This window comes from Dendrobates tinctorius, unplaced genomic scaffold, assembly GCF_039654945.1.
Source record: "Dendrobates tinctorius isolate UK_male_01 unplaced genomic scaffold, ASM3965494v1 ptg000254l, whole genome shotgun sequence".
Taxonomy (NCBI): domain Eukaryota; kingdom Metazoa; phylum Chordata; class Amphibia; order Anura; family Dendrobatidae; genus Dendrobates; species Dendrobates tinctorius.
The window spans coordinates 16,269,463-16,284,749 of NW_027361921.1; the positions used below are offsets into that span (position 1 = coordinate 16,269,463).

General features: G+C 41.5%; 1 protein-coding gene across 11 annotated transcripts in view; it reads right to left on the reverse strand.

Annotated features, from left to right (window-relative positions):
* GULP1 (GULP PTB domain containing engulfment adaptor 1) overlaps positions 1–15,287 on the reverse strand; it is a 1,494,945-nt gene that overhangs the window by 893,503 nt on the left and 586,155 nt on the right. The gene's annotated exons all lie outside the window — the stretch shown is intronic.

The window sequence follows — 15,287 nt, forward strand, 5'->3', positions numbered from 1 at the left end:
CCTGCAATTCTGTCAGATAATACTCAGTTTCTTCCTGAAGATGATTGCAAACACAAATTCTTTGGTATTATTAAATTCAATTAACTTGTCTTAAATGAAAAAACACAAAAGAGAATAAAGCAAAAAGCAAAACATTGATCATTTCTCACAAAACTCCAAAAATGGGCCAGACAAAAGTATTGGCACCCTCAGCCTAATACTTGGTTGCACAACCTTTAGCCAAAATAACTGCGACCAACCGCTTCTGGTAACCATCAATGAGTTTCTTACAATGCTCTGCTGGAATTTTAGACCATTCTTCTTTGGCAAACTGCTCCAGGTCCCTGATATTTGAAGGGTGCCTTCTCCAAACTGCCATTTTTAGATCTCTCCACAGGTGTTCTATGGGATTCAGGTCTGGACTCATTGCTGGCCACCTTAGAAGTCTCCAGTGCTTTCTCTCAAACCATTTTCTAGTGCTTTTTGAAGTGTGTTTTGGGTCATTGTCCTGCTGGAAGACCCATGACCTCTGAGGGAGACCCAGCTTTCTCACACTGGGCCCTATATTATGCTGCAAAATTTGTTGGTAGTCTTCAGACTTCATAATGCCATGCACACGGTCAAGCAGTCCAGTGCCAGAGGCAGCAAAGCAACCCCAAAACATCAGGGAACCTCCGCCATGTTTGACTGTAGGGACCGTGTTCTTTTCTTTGAATGCCTCTTTTTTTATTCCTGTAAACTCTATGTTGATGCCTTTGCCCAAAAAGCTCTACTTTTGTCTCATCTGACCATCTTCCAAATCATTTTAGGCTTTTTCAGGTAAGTTTTGGCAAACTCCAGCCTGGCTTTTTTATGTCTCGGGGTAAGAAGTGGGGTCTTCCTGGGTCTCCTACCATACAGTCCCTTTTCATTCACACGCTGACGGATAGTACTGTTAACACTGTTGTACCCTCGGACAGCAGGGCAGCTTGAACTTGTTTGGATGTTAGTCAAGGTTCTTTATCCAACATCCGCACAATCTGGCGTTGAAATCTCTTGTCAATTTTTCTTTTCTGTCCACATCTAGGGAGGTTAGCCACAGTGCCATGGGCTTTAAACTTCTTGATGACACTGCACACGGTAGACACAGGAACATTCAGGTCTTTGGAGATGGACTTGTAGCCTTGAGATTGCTCATGCTTCCTCACAATTTGGTTTCTCAAGTCCTCAGACAGTTATTTGGTCTTCTTTCTTTTCTCCATGCTCAATGTGGTACACACAAGGACACAGGACAGAGGTTGATTCAACTTTAATCCATGTCAACTGGCTTCAAGTGTGATTTAGTTATTGCCAACACCTGTTAGGTGCCACAGGTAAGTTACAGGTGCTGTTAATTACACAAATTAGAAAAGCATCACATGATTTTTCGAACAGTGCCAATACTTTTGTCCACCCTCTTTTTTATGCTTGGTGTGGAATTATATCCAATTTGGCTTTAGGACAATTCTTTTTGTGTTTTTTCATTTAAGACAAATTAAATTAAGATAATAATACCAAAGAATTTGTGTTTTCAATCATTTTCAGGAAGAAACTGAGTATTATCTGACAGAATTGCAGGAGTGTTAATACTTTTGGCCACAACTGTATATTCCAAATGGCTTACAATGGGCAACTACTACTGCGCATGCCCAAAGACAGGAATGAATAAATATAACAAAGTCACTATAGGATTTAACGGCGAATGCGCAAGTTCACTAAGCCCGCTATTGACCGAGGGTAAGCGTACAGGCGCTCATGCGCTCTCTGCTACCACGCCATCAAAAGATGACGTAGGCAGACCTGAGAAGCACTAAGGAGCATCCCACACTTCTCCAGCGAGCCAGGACCCGCGCATGCGCACTATCCAAAGTGTGTAAAAAACATTAAAATGTGACTATCGCCAACAACACAATTGATGTTATATTATTTTACCCTTATGGCGCAATGGATAAAAAATGTCAATGTTATTAGACCATATACTGTAAATATAAAGGACTATAAAAATATATAAAATATATATATACACACCAGAGGAAAACAATCTTTTGATGGCAGAGAGCTACCTTTATTACTCTGTAGCCCTGCATGTGTTACGATCTTATTATGACGATGCATCAGGAATGGTAGATACCTTGTTTGCCGAGATCTTCATCAGCAGCGCAAATAACCCACCTAATTTTTCTCTTCTGGCTTATTCAATAATTCACAGTCTTCCCTGTATGACTGGGTATGCAGAGGAGGCTATTAATCACTTTGCTTTTGTAAGGGGGTTACAGAAACTGTTCTGAACCCCCAAACTTGTCCCGGTTTATTGTGTGTATTTGTATACTTGTGTATATATTGTTTGTGTGTACTGATTTGTACAGAATCTGTTATGTAGATATGTATATGATTAGGGAAAGTGTAGTGTACAAGTTTGGCCACTAGATGGGGGCATTATAGGTGTGCTTAGTGTAGGACAAGAGTTAATTCGTGTAAATGGTTAACCATAGGAGAGGTTAGCTGGGTGTAAGGCAGGAATAGTTCCTGGTAGAATCAGTCAGGGATAGGCAGCCCGATGTGCTTGGGCAGGCTAAATGCCTGAGCTACTCAGCGCCTCGCAATGTTTAAGGAGGAACCCAGCCATCTAGAGTCAATGGGACAGCATAGCCTCAAATATAGCAGCAACAGCATCTACAGGAACTTGGGCTACAGGAGAAGTCACCGCAGCACAAAAGCGCAAGTCGCTCACCATGTGGTAGGTCATTGCTTGGGCTGATGCCCTCAGAACCTGGGCGAAATGGCTGAGGGAACACCCATATGCAGTGAGGCTGGCCAGGGAGGACGCTGAGGAGCCGATGGAAACATTTCGACCCAGGAGCGTGCAGTGTGACAGGGAGAGGAGTGCAGAGAATGACAAAGTAACATGTAACATACAAGCTGTCGAAAATATTGTAACGAATCTGGATGTGCTATGAAGTCATGAAAATAAAGTTTTATGTTTTGCGTTGCACCTGGACTGTGTCTCTTTTTATTCAGAAGCGGCCGGAGGTGACAATAAAGAATGGAGTTCAGCCCCTGATGACACAGGGGACAGAGAGGCAAGTAAGCTGACAATGGAGCATGATTTTTATGTATTGGAAAGCCAGGGCACACAAGGCCCGATGAACTCAGCCACGACTACGGCCCTGGCCGATCTCTACATTTATGCATACAAACACCTATGAATAACAAGTCATACTGAGTCTTGTCCAACCAACATAGGCATCAATCTGCTTCTCTATGTAATGCTGTCAACAAATTGGACTTCATGTACAACATAACAGGGTCCCTTTAAGTTATATCGGGTGGCTGTGCTTGGCCACCATTTCACACAACTGATCCCCACAGCACAGCGGTCCTTCTAGTAGGAAGGGATAGGTGTTTTCTAGTTCTAGCAATCCTGTGGATACAACACAAATATTATATTTCTCATTAATCCAATGGGTAGATGATAGCAATTAGTGCCTGGAAATTTTGTGAAATCTCATACTGCTTATTTTTTCTTGTGGAAGCGATTTTTTTATTTGCAGCTAGTCAAGTCTTTCAGCCTTTTTGCAGCATTTTTCATCCATTCAGATGAATGGTGAAAAAATCTCAAATAAAGAGGCATAAAAGATGCACATACAAACGTGTCACAGATGCATTAAAAAGTTTGTATGTTATGCTGGATTTTTCTTGCACACACAGGTTTTGGTGGAGAAAAAAAATTCTGCTATAAATACTCAATACGCACATACCCTAATTGTAATAGCACATTCTGATGACAACATCTATTACCTTGTCCTGCAGGTCCAAAAAGAGTATAAAATGCTGAACGTAAGAGAATGTCAACTGCAGGTGGCTAAGACCTGCCCGCTTGTTGCACTGTCATTTTTCTGACCTATCCTCAAGTCATAAATAAACAATGGTGGGGTTAGGACACCCAGCACCCTTACTCCATTCACTGTGCTGTGTCCGGTGCTGGTTACTGAAGCTCAGCTTCTATTCATTTAGACGCTGTCCTGCAGTACCTGAGAATGACCATTATACAATGAATGGTGCTGTGCTATTATACTCCATTCAGGAGTATGAAGGAGACACCCCCAGAAAATCCTGAGCATCTTTAAAACAAGTGACCAACACTTATGCTCCCTGTATAGCATTAAAGAAGGGTGTAAAAGATTTTGAGACATCTGAGAGTATTGAACTCCTGTCCTACTGGTCACTTTGTTGTTCTATTTTGCATGGTGGGTAAATGATGCTCTCTCCAGGAGTGTACTGAGGATGGAAGGAAGCTGTTTAATTAGAAGCAACTTTGTAAGGTGCCTTCGAAGCAGAATGTCTTCCCTGATTGGGTGTGAACCATGGTTAACTATTGGGAATTGTTAAACTCAGGTGGGTATGTGCCATTGAAAGTCGTGGTGTGCATCCTTACTGTAGATTGTATGAAACATTTTCCTGTCCTAATTGTTGAAAAGAGGCCAGAGATATTACTGTATATTGGGATGAGATGAGTGGGCAGATGCAAGCATACATGTAATATGTTGCTCCAATATTGCCTTATCAAAAAAGCAGTTCAATGGTATTAAAAATGTCTACTTAAAGTGGAAGTTATTAAATCTGTGTAACCCTGAGGATGCACAGAGAAACATGTAGGGTACTGTTAATAATTAAGAAGTAATATCGCTTAGGGTACTATTAATCAGGCCGAAATAGAATCATGTAGGGTACTGCTAATCAATAAGAAGGAGAATGGTGTAAGGTACTGTTAATAAACTAGTAGTAGAATTGTGAAGTGTACTATTAATCAATAAAATGTACTGTCTTGTAGGGTACTGTAAATCAATAAGAAGTAGAATTGTATAGGGAACTGTTAATCGGCCCAAATTAGAATCGTGTAGGATACTGATAATCAACTAGAAGTAGAATCGTTTAGAGTACTGTTAATCAACTAGAAGTAGAATCAATAAGAAGTTGAAATGTGTAGGGTACTTCTAATCAACTAGAAGTAGAATCGTGTAGGATACTGTTAATCAACTAGAAGTAGAACAGTGTAGGGAACTATTAATCAGCTAGAAGTAGAATCATGTTGGGTACTGTTTATCAACTAGAAGTAGAATTGTGTAGGGAACTGTTAATCAGCTAGAAGTAGCATCATGTAGGGTACTGTTAATCAACTCGAATTAGAATCATGCAGGGTACTGTTAATCAACTAGAAGTAGAATTGTGTAGGGAACTGTTGATCAACTAGAAGTAGTATCGTGTAGGGAACAGCAAATCAACTAGAAGTAGAATCGTGTAGGATACTGTTAATCAACTAGAAGTAGAACAGTGTAGGGAACTATTAATCAGCTAGAAGTAGAATCATGTTGGGTACTGTTTATCAACTAGAAGTAGAATTGTGTAGGGAACTGTTAATCAACTAGAAGTAGCATCATGTAGGGTACTGTTAATCAACTCGAATTAGAATCATGCAGGGTACTGTTAATCAACTAGAAGTAGAATTGTGTAGGGAACTGTTGATCAACTAGAAGTAGTATCGTGTAGGGAACAGCAAATCAACTAGAAGTAGAATCGTGTAGGATAATGTTAATCAACTAGAAGTAGAATCATGTAGGATACTGTTAACCAACTAGAAGTAGAATCATGTAGGGTACTGTTAACCAACTAGAAGTAGAATCATGTAGGGTACTGTTAATCAACTAGAAGCAGAATCATGTAGGATACTGTTAATCAGCTAGATGTAGAATCGTGTAGGATACTGTTAATCAACTAGAAGTAGAAACGTGTAGGATACTGGTAATCAACTAGAAGTAGAATCGTGTAGGATACTGCTAACCAGCTAGAAGTAGAATCATGTAGGGTACTGTTAATCAACTGGATATAGAGCAGTGAAGGGAACTGTTAATCAACTTGAAGTAGAATCATGTAGGGAACTGTTAATCAACTAGAAGTAGATTAAGTAGAATCATGTAGGGTACTGTTAATCAACTAGAAGTAGAATCGTGTAGGATACTGTTAATCAACTAGAAGTAGAATCGTGTAGGATACCATTAATAAACTAGAAGTAGATTCGTGTAGGGAACTGATAATCAACTAGAAGTAGAATCGTGTAGGATACTGTTAATCAACAAGAAGTAGAATCGTGTAGGATACTGTTAATAAACTAGAAGTAGAATTGTGTAGGATACTGTTAATCAACAAGAAGTAAAATCGTGTAGGATACTGTTAACCAACTAGAAGTAGAATCATGTAGGGTACTGTAAATCAACTAGAAGCAGAATCATGTAGGATACTGTTAATCAGCTAGAAGTAGAATCATGTAGGGAACTGCTAATCAACTAGAAGTAGAATCGTGTAGGATACTGTAAATCAACTAAAAGTAGAATCGTGTAGGGACCTGTTAATCAACTAGAAGTAGAATCATGTAGAATACTGTTAATCAACTAGACGTAGAATCATGTAGGGTACTGTTAATCAACTGGATGTAGAGCAGTGAAGGGAACTGTTAATCAACTAGAAGTAGAATCATGCAGGGAACTGTTAATCAACTAGAAGTAGAATCATGTAGGATACTGTTAATCAACTAGAAGTAGAATCATGTACGGTACTGTTAATCAACTCGAAGTAGAATCGTGTAGGGAACTGTTAATCATCTATAAGTGGAATTGTGTAGGATACTGTTATGTTATGATGAGTCACCGAAGGAGGAAAAAACAAAATACCAGCTAAGTCCAGAAAAACCAGAGAGGTTGGCAGCTATCGAATTGCAGACCCTTGGACCTATCCACAACAACTAGCAGTAGCCGTGGGGGGTTCCTACGGTGCCCTAGACCCCTCGATCACAGCCGGAGAACTAGATAGCCTAAAGACAGAAAGGGGAAAAACTAAACTGCCCCAGAGCAGACCCCAAAGCAATAGGCAGGCAGCCCCCAACATATAATGAAGGTGAAGCAAGATGAAAACACTAACACAGATAGAAAGATAGGTTGAGCAAATGATGGGGCCCAAGCTAACTACATAGGACAGGATAGGAAAGCTGCTGTCTGCCATCCGCAAAAACCCTATCAAAATGAGCCAACCGACTGATAGGAAAAACAGGCCCTGAACAGGCTTCAAAAGACTATATCAGCACTCAGGTATATTCTGAAGACAGAGCAAAAGATCAACAGATCAGAGACAAAAATGGAATTCAGCTCACCCCCGGCCGGGGATGCAAAAAAACACCTGTTTGGGAGAGAAGAACAGACAATTCGCGGCGCCCTAAGTGCGTAAACACAATATTGTAGTCTTTAAAGGGTGCACAATTTTATGCACTCACCTGATAGCAGACTAATATAGCTGTGGATTATGTATCCTCAAAAATCCTTCCTTTTGGGATACTTCTCAGAAGACAGGGCTTGCAGCTTGCCTCGGGTGGATCCAAGTGAAAGAGCCAGGTTCAGGCTCACACAGGATGAGTAAATCAAGAAAAACACATCCAGCCCATAAACGGCAGCGCTTCCCAGGACTCACATCCAAAGATGATATTCCATATTTTTATATTTCATAGGTTAAAAAAGAGATACAACGCGTTTCGGATACAGTGTATATCCTTCATCAGGTATCATAAAAACAGCCACTGATTATGTAGCTCAGTCTAAAATTCTAAAAAGAAAATTTAAGGAAAAAAGATACCCAAAAAACTTGATAATTAGTGCATATAGGGATAACAAAGTAAAAACACAGGAGGAATGTTTAAAAGGAAAAAATAGGAAGGGGGATAATTTGACCATTGGTAAAGAAAAAAGTGATGATCGCTGGAAATTGAATTTTGTGACCACATTCAATAGGGGAAATAAAGTCATAAGAACTGTGCTTTCAAAATATTGGTATATCTTGAAGCGTGACCCTGTTTTGGGAAAACATCTCACTGATAAACCAGGGATTACATATAGAAGGGGGAAATCTTTGAAAAATTTGGTGGCCCCCAGTAAATTAAAAAAACAGTTGGATTCAAAAGGAAAAAACTATAAAAAAAAGTATGGATCAAATTTTATGTGGTGTTTCTCAAGGAACCAGAGTTTTTAAATGCACCTCTAAAAAATGTTGTACCTGTGGGATCCTAGATCACGGGGCTAAAACCATCAAATGTAATAGTACTGGTGAGGTCTTTGAGATTTCACAAAGACTCAGCTGTAACAGTGATTTTGTTGTATATGTAATCACATGCAGTTGCGGTTTGCAATATGTGGGACGCACTGTGCAGACACTGCGCTCACGCATTAATGGTCACAGAAATAGAGCAAAAAACGGCTTTTTAAAACATAGTCTCTCAAGGCATCTGCTAATTAAACATAACAAAATTTTTAACATAAAAGTAACTCCGGTGGAGCAGATACCCTCTGGTGTTGCAAATAGGAATGCTCTTTTAAACCGGAAAGAAACGTTTTGGATATATCGTATGGGAACATTATATCCAAATGGATTGAATGATATCATAGAGAGAGTTTGAACGTTGCTTTTTTTTTTTTCTGTCTTGCATCCATGTTGTCAAGGTTGGATCAATCAGTGGGTGTGTTCCTGAACTGTATTCCTGAACTTGGTCCACACCCTAAATCAAGTTTCTGAGACTGGGATAAAAGGTTGCTTCTATATATAAGTGTAACTGAATTTTATACTATTAGGATTTGTACTGTGTTTTTATGATACCTGATGAAGGATATACACTGTATCCAAAACGCGTTGTATCTCTTTTTTAACCTATGAAATAAAAAAATATGGAATATCATCCCCGGCCGGGGATGGCAGAACTCCCAAAAAACAAGGCAAAACAGAAACAAAACTGAAGAGTACAAAGCAGAGCAGAAAAACTTAGCTTTGAGAAGCAGGAATCAGACTGGTCTCCAAGAATCCAGCAGGAAAATCACCAGCCAGGAAGAAGAGCGCCGGCAGCCTTATATCCAGTCCTCAATTCCAGCCACCCAGTCATCATCTAGCTGCCCAGGTGTTTGATAATCAGCCTCACTACCTTCTTTCACCAGAGGAGGGAGTTCATCAGACCTCAATGGTGAAGGGAAAAATGAACTTACAACAGTACCTCCCCCTTGAGGAGGGGTCACCGAACCCTCATCCATGCCACCAGGGCGATCCGGGTGAGCCCGATGAAAGGCATGCACCAATCTTTCGGCATGAATATCAGAGGCAGAGACCCAGGAATTATCCTCCTAACCATAACCCTTCCACTTAACCAAATACTGGAGTCTTCGTCTAGCCAGACGGGAATCCAGTATCTTCTCTACCTCATATTCCATGTTACCTTCAACCAATATAGGGCCAGGAGGTGCCACCACAGGAACTACTGGTTCAACAAACCTCTTCAACAAGGACTTTTGAAACACATTATGAATTTTAAATGTGACAGGAAGAGCCAACCGGAAAGAGACCGGATTAATAATCTCCAAAATCTTGTAAGGTCCAATAAATCTAGGCTTAAACTTAGGAGAAGCCACCTTCATAGCGATATTTTTTGATGACAACCAAACCATATCACCCACCTTAAACTGGGGACCAACGGTCCTACGCCGGTTGGAAAACCACTTTTCCTGGGAGAGAGACAACTTATCCACTACTTGGTCCCAGATCTGGTGCATTCTATCCACCACAGTGTCAACACCTGGGCAGGCAGAAGGCTCCACCTGCCCTGAAGAAAATCGAGGGTGAAAACCAAAGTTACAAAAAAAAGGTGACATCAAAGTGGCAGAACTAGCTCTATTATTTAAAGCAAATTTGGCCAAGGGCAAAAATGAAACCCAATCATCCTAATCAGCGGAAATATAACATCTCAAATACGACTCCAAGGTCTGGTTTGTTCTCTCCGTCTGCCCATTGGTCTGAGGGTGAAACGCAGAGGAGAAGGACAACTGAATTCCCAGGTTGGAACAGAAAGTCCTCCAAAATCTAGACACAAACTGAACTCCTCTGTCAGATACAATGTTCTCAGGAATCCCGTGCAAGCGAATCACCTGTTGAAAAACAAGGGCACCAACTCTGAGGAAGATGGCAACTTAGGGAGTGGTACAAGATGGACCATCTTAGAGAATCTATCACAAATCACCCAAATAACAGTCAATCTCTGAGAGACAGGCATATCAGAGAAAAAATCCATTGAAATATGGGTCCATGGCCTCCTGGGCACCGGCAAAGGCATCAACAACCCACTAGAGCGAGAACAAGGTTTAGACCGAGAGCAAGTCCCACAGGACTGAACAAAGTTCCTGACATCACGAGACAAGGCGGGCTACCAAAAAGACCGACTCACCAAATCTCTAGTACCAAAAATACCTGGATGACCAGCCAATGCAGAGCAATGAACTTCAGACATCACTCTCTTCCTCCACAGGTCAGGAACATACAATTTTCCAATGGGACAACGCTCAGGTTTGTCCTCCTGAAACTCTTTCAGAGCACGTCTCAAATCGGGCGAGATGGCAGAAAGAACTACCCCCTCACCTAAGATGGTAGCAGGCTTAGTCACAACAGGAGAATCAGCAAAGAAACTCCTAGAGAGGGCATCTGCCTTGACATACTTAGTGCCCGGAAGAAAAGAGGCCACAAAATCAAAACGTGTGAAAAACAAGGCCCACCTAGCCTGTCTAGGATTCAAGCGTTTGGCCGACTCCAGGTAAATCAAATTCTTGTGGTCAGTAAGGACCACGACTTGATGTTTAGCTCCCTCCAACCAATGTCTCCACTCCTCAAATGCCCATTTCATGGCTAACAGTTCCCGATTCCCCACATCATAGTTACGTTCGGATGGGGAGAACTTTCGGGAAAAGAAAGCACAGGGATTTATTTTAGATGTTACAGGATCCTTTTGGGACAAAACAGCTCCTGCACCAATCTCAGAAGCGTCCACCTCTACCTGAAACGGGAGTGAGACATCAGGTTGCCGCAAAACCGGAGCAGAAGTGAACCTTCGCTTCAGCTCCTGAAAGGAAGAAACAGCCTCCGGAGACCAATTCAGCACATCAGCACCCTTCTTAGTCAAATCAGTCAATGGTTTGGCAATACCAGAAAAATTATCTATAAATTTACGATAAAAATTAGCAAAACCCAAAAATTTCTGGAGGGCCTTCAAAGAAGTGGGCTGAACCCAATCATAAATGGCCTGTATCTTGGCCGGGTCCATTTCAAGAGTTGACGGAGACAAAATAAATCCCAAAAATGAAATCCTCTGTACCCCAAAAAGGCATTTCGATCCCTTGACATACAGGGAATTCTCCCTCAAAATCCGGAACACAGTCCGAACATGTTCCACATGAGAGTCCCAACTCTTGGAGAAGATCAAAATATCATCCAGATAGATTATCAAAAATGTATCCACAAAGTCTCGGAATATATCGTTCATGAAGCACTGGAAGACAGAAGGGGCATTAGTGAGCCCAAAAGGCATCACCAGGTACTCAAAATGTCCCTCCGGAGTATTAAACGCCATCTTCCATTCATCCCCATGCTTAATGCGAATAAGATTATACGCCCCCCTGAGGTCAAGATTGGTAAACCAGCAAGCACCTTAACTCTGGAGAATAGACCAGAAATCAGGGGTAACCGATACTGATATTTAACAGTAATTTTGTTGAGGGCACGATAGTCAACACAAGGCCTTAATGAACCATCCTTTTTAGCCACGAAAAAAAAACAGAACCCAAGGGTGAAGAGGATGGTCTAATATGACCCTTCTCCAATGCCTCCTTAATATAAGATCGCATAACCTCGTGCTCGGGTACAGATAAATTGAAAAGCCGACCCTTGGGGAATTTACAACCCGGGTTCAGCTTAATTGCACAGTCATAACTCCTATGAGGAGGCAAAGACACAGACTCATTCTCACTAAATACATCATAAAAGTCAGCCAAATAGTCAGGAACATCATGCGACTGGGGAGAGGTGGAGAAAACAGGAGCATCACTAAGGGCACACCAACAATCCCAACTCACCACAGACAAAGATTTCCAATCCAGAACTGGATTATGGATTTGCAACCAGGGAAACCCCAGAACAATGGTATCATGCAAATTATGCAACACCAAAAATCTGCAATTTTCTTGATGGTCTGGGGCGACCCGCATTACCACCTGGGTCCAAAACTGAGGTTTATTCTTCGCCAAAGGAGTAGCATCAATACCCTCAAAGGGATAGGCGTCCGCAGGGGTGTCATAGGAAATCCACAACGTTTAGCAAAATCCAAGTCCATTAGGTTCACGGCTGCTCCCGAATCCACAAAAGCCTTGGCGGAAAATATGGACAGGGAGCAGATCAGAGTAATTGCCAGAAGAAACTTAGGTTGAACACCACCCACAGAAAACGTGTGTGCACAACATTTCTCTCGTTTAGGGCAGACAGAAATAATATGCGAGGCATCTCCACAAAAAAAACACAGCTTATTACGCCTTCTGAACTCCTGACGTTGCGCCCTAGACAAAACTCTATCACATTGCATAGGTTCAGACATTTGTTCAACAGGTGGCAACATCTCTCGTGTAGTTTTGCGTTCACGTAAACGTCGATCCACCTGAATGGCTAATGACATAGAATCGTCAAGACCAGAGGGAACAGGAAATCCCACCATAGTATCTTTTACACTTTCTGACAAACCCTTCCGAAAGAGGGCTGCCAAGGCACCATCATTCCAGGTAGTAAGGACCGCCCACTTTCGGAATTTTTGACAGTACAACTCTGCCGAATCCCGACCCTGGCTTAATGCCAACATGGTCTTTTCAGCCTGATCAATAGCATTAGGTTCATCATACAACAACCCCAAGGCTTGAAGAATTGCATTCACATTATTCAGAATAGGATCATCAGGTTTCAAATAAAATGCCCAATCCTGGGGATCGCCGTGCAGCAAAGAGATGACAATTTTAACCTGCTGCGCTGAGTTCCCCCGACGAGTTAGGCTTCAAGGCAAAAAATAATTTACAATTATTCTTGTAATTCAAGAATTTAGACCGATCCCCAAAAAACACATCAGGAGTGGGAATCTTTGGTTCAGCCGCATGTGAATGAGCAAGATAGGCGGAAATTCCCCGCACTTCAGCAGCGAGCTGCTCCACACGATCAGACAATTGCTTCATCTCCATTGAGAGAAAAATTCCCCCTACGGCCTCAGAGATATAGAGGAAAAAATATGCACACAAAAAAATTCTGACACTTTTTTTTTTTTTTTTTACAATTCTCTCCTGCTATTGAGTACCCTAGGATCTGTGGTATGGCTGGTGATTCTGTTATGATGAGTCACCGAAGGAGGAAAAAACAAAATACCAGCTAAGTCCAGAAAAACCAGAGACGTTGGCAGCTATCGGATTGCAGACCCCTGGACCTATCCAAAACAACTAGCAGTAGCCGTGGGGGGTTCCTACGGTGCCCTAGACCCCTCGATCACAGCCGGAGAACTAGATAGCCTAAAGACAGAAAGGGGAAAAACTAAACTGCCCCAGAGCAGACCCCAAAGCAATAGGCAGCCCCCAACATATAATGAAGGTGAAGCAAGATGAAAACACTAACACAGATAGAAAGATAGGTTGAGCAAATGATGGGGCCCAAGCTAACTACATAGGACAGGATAGGAAAGCTGCTGTCTGCCATCCGCAAAAACCCTATCAAAATGAGCCAACCGACTGATAGGAAAAACAGGCCCTGAACAGGCTTCAAAAGACTATATCAGCACTCAGGTATATTCTGAAGACAGAGCAAAAGATCAACAGATCAGAGACAAAAATGGAATTCAGCTCACCCCCGGCCGGGGATGACAGAACCCCCAAGAAACAAGGCAAAACAAAAACAAAACTGAAGAGTACAAAGCAGAGCAGAAAAACTTAGCTTTGAGAAGCAGGAATCAGACTGGTTTCCAAGATTCCAGCAGGAAAATCACCAGCCAGGAAGAAGGGCGTCGGCAGCCTTATATCCAGTCCTCAATTCCAGCCACCCAGTCATCATCTAGCTGCCCAGGTGTTTGATAATCAGCCTCACTACCTTCCTTCACCAGAGGAGGGAGTTCATCAGACCTCAATGGTGAAGGGAAAAATGAACTCACAACACTGTTAATCAACTAGAATCGTGTAGGATACTGTTAATCAACTAGAAGTAGAATTGTGTAGGATACTGTTAATCAACTAGAAGTAGTATCATGTAGGGTACTGTTATTCAACTGGAAGTAGAATCATGTAGGGAACTGTTAATCAACTAGAAGTAGAATCATGTAGGGAACTGTTAATCAACTAGAAGTAGACTCGTGTACGGAACTGTTAACCAGCCAAAAGTAGAATCCTGTAGGGTATTGTTAATCAACTATTTCTCATTTAAACTCAGTGTCTGTAGGGCAGACTGGTGCTAATGAACTCTAAGCAGTAATCAGAAAAGGACTGTATAGGTTTTCTGTCTTCTCTATCTCCTTTCTTCTACCTGTTCTTTTTCTAGGTTGATAGGGTGAATGCATTGATCCAACAAAATCAATAAATGCTAATGTTATCTAAGTTGCATTTTAATTGCTTCTTTAAATATCTTTAATTATATTTTGGGGTGACAACTTCAGGAAATTTGCTGGTTTAGTGTAAATACATTCTGAGCTGTTATTTTACATTAAATTCAAGAAAAAGGACTGCAGACTTGAAGACTTGAAGTATGTTTATTGTAAAACTCTGTGAATATTGCAAGTGTGAACGGTATGCACATTACAAAATACCAAATATTCTTGGTAAATAGAGGGATTTTCAATATGGCCAGTGGCCTAGCAGTGGCAGAAATCCATGTGCAGCAACCTGCTTTGATCTGTTAACAAAACTAAAGGTAACTTTTTAAAAATACAGTGATGCCAAGCACTTGTGATCCTAACCATCTCCATGATACTACCCCATATTGACGTCACAGGCTGGTAGGACAACAGTCAGGGCAGAGTGGGCATATAGTGAGGAGACTGTGACTTACCCACACTGCAGCACTGGCCAGATGACTAAGAGTGGAGTACTACCATCATTATAAGCTTCCTAACAAAAGCAGCAATTTGTAGACTGCAATGCCTAGAGATGTACTTTTGAGTCCTGTGGCATGTTGATGGTGGTTTAATAACCATTGTGCACGCAACTGCAGAACGGAGAGGGACTATTAGACCAAACCAAAATCACTACAATGTTTATCATGGCAGCGGGATGGCAGCTGCCACCACCTCTGTCTGTGATTGAAATAATACATTTAATCATAAAACAATCGGAAGGAAGTCATCCTATTGTCAAGAAACTCGACTATGAGCATGG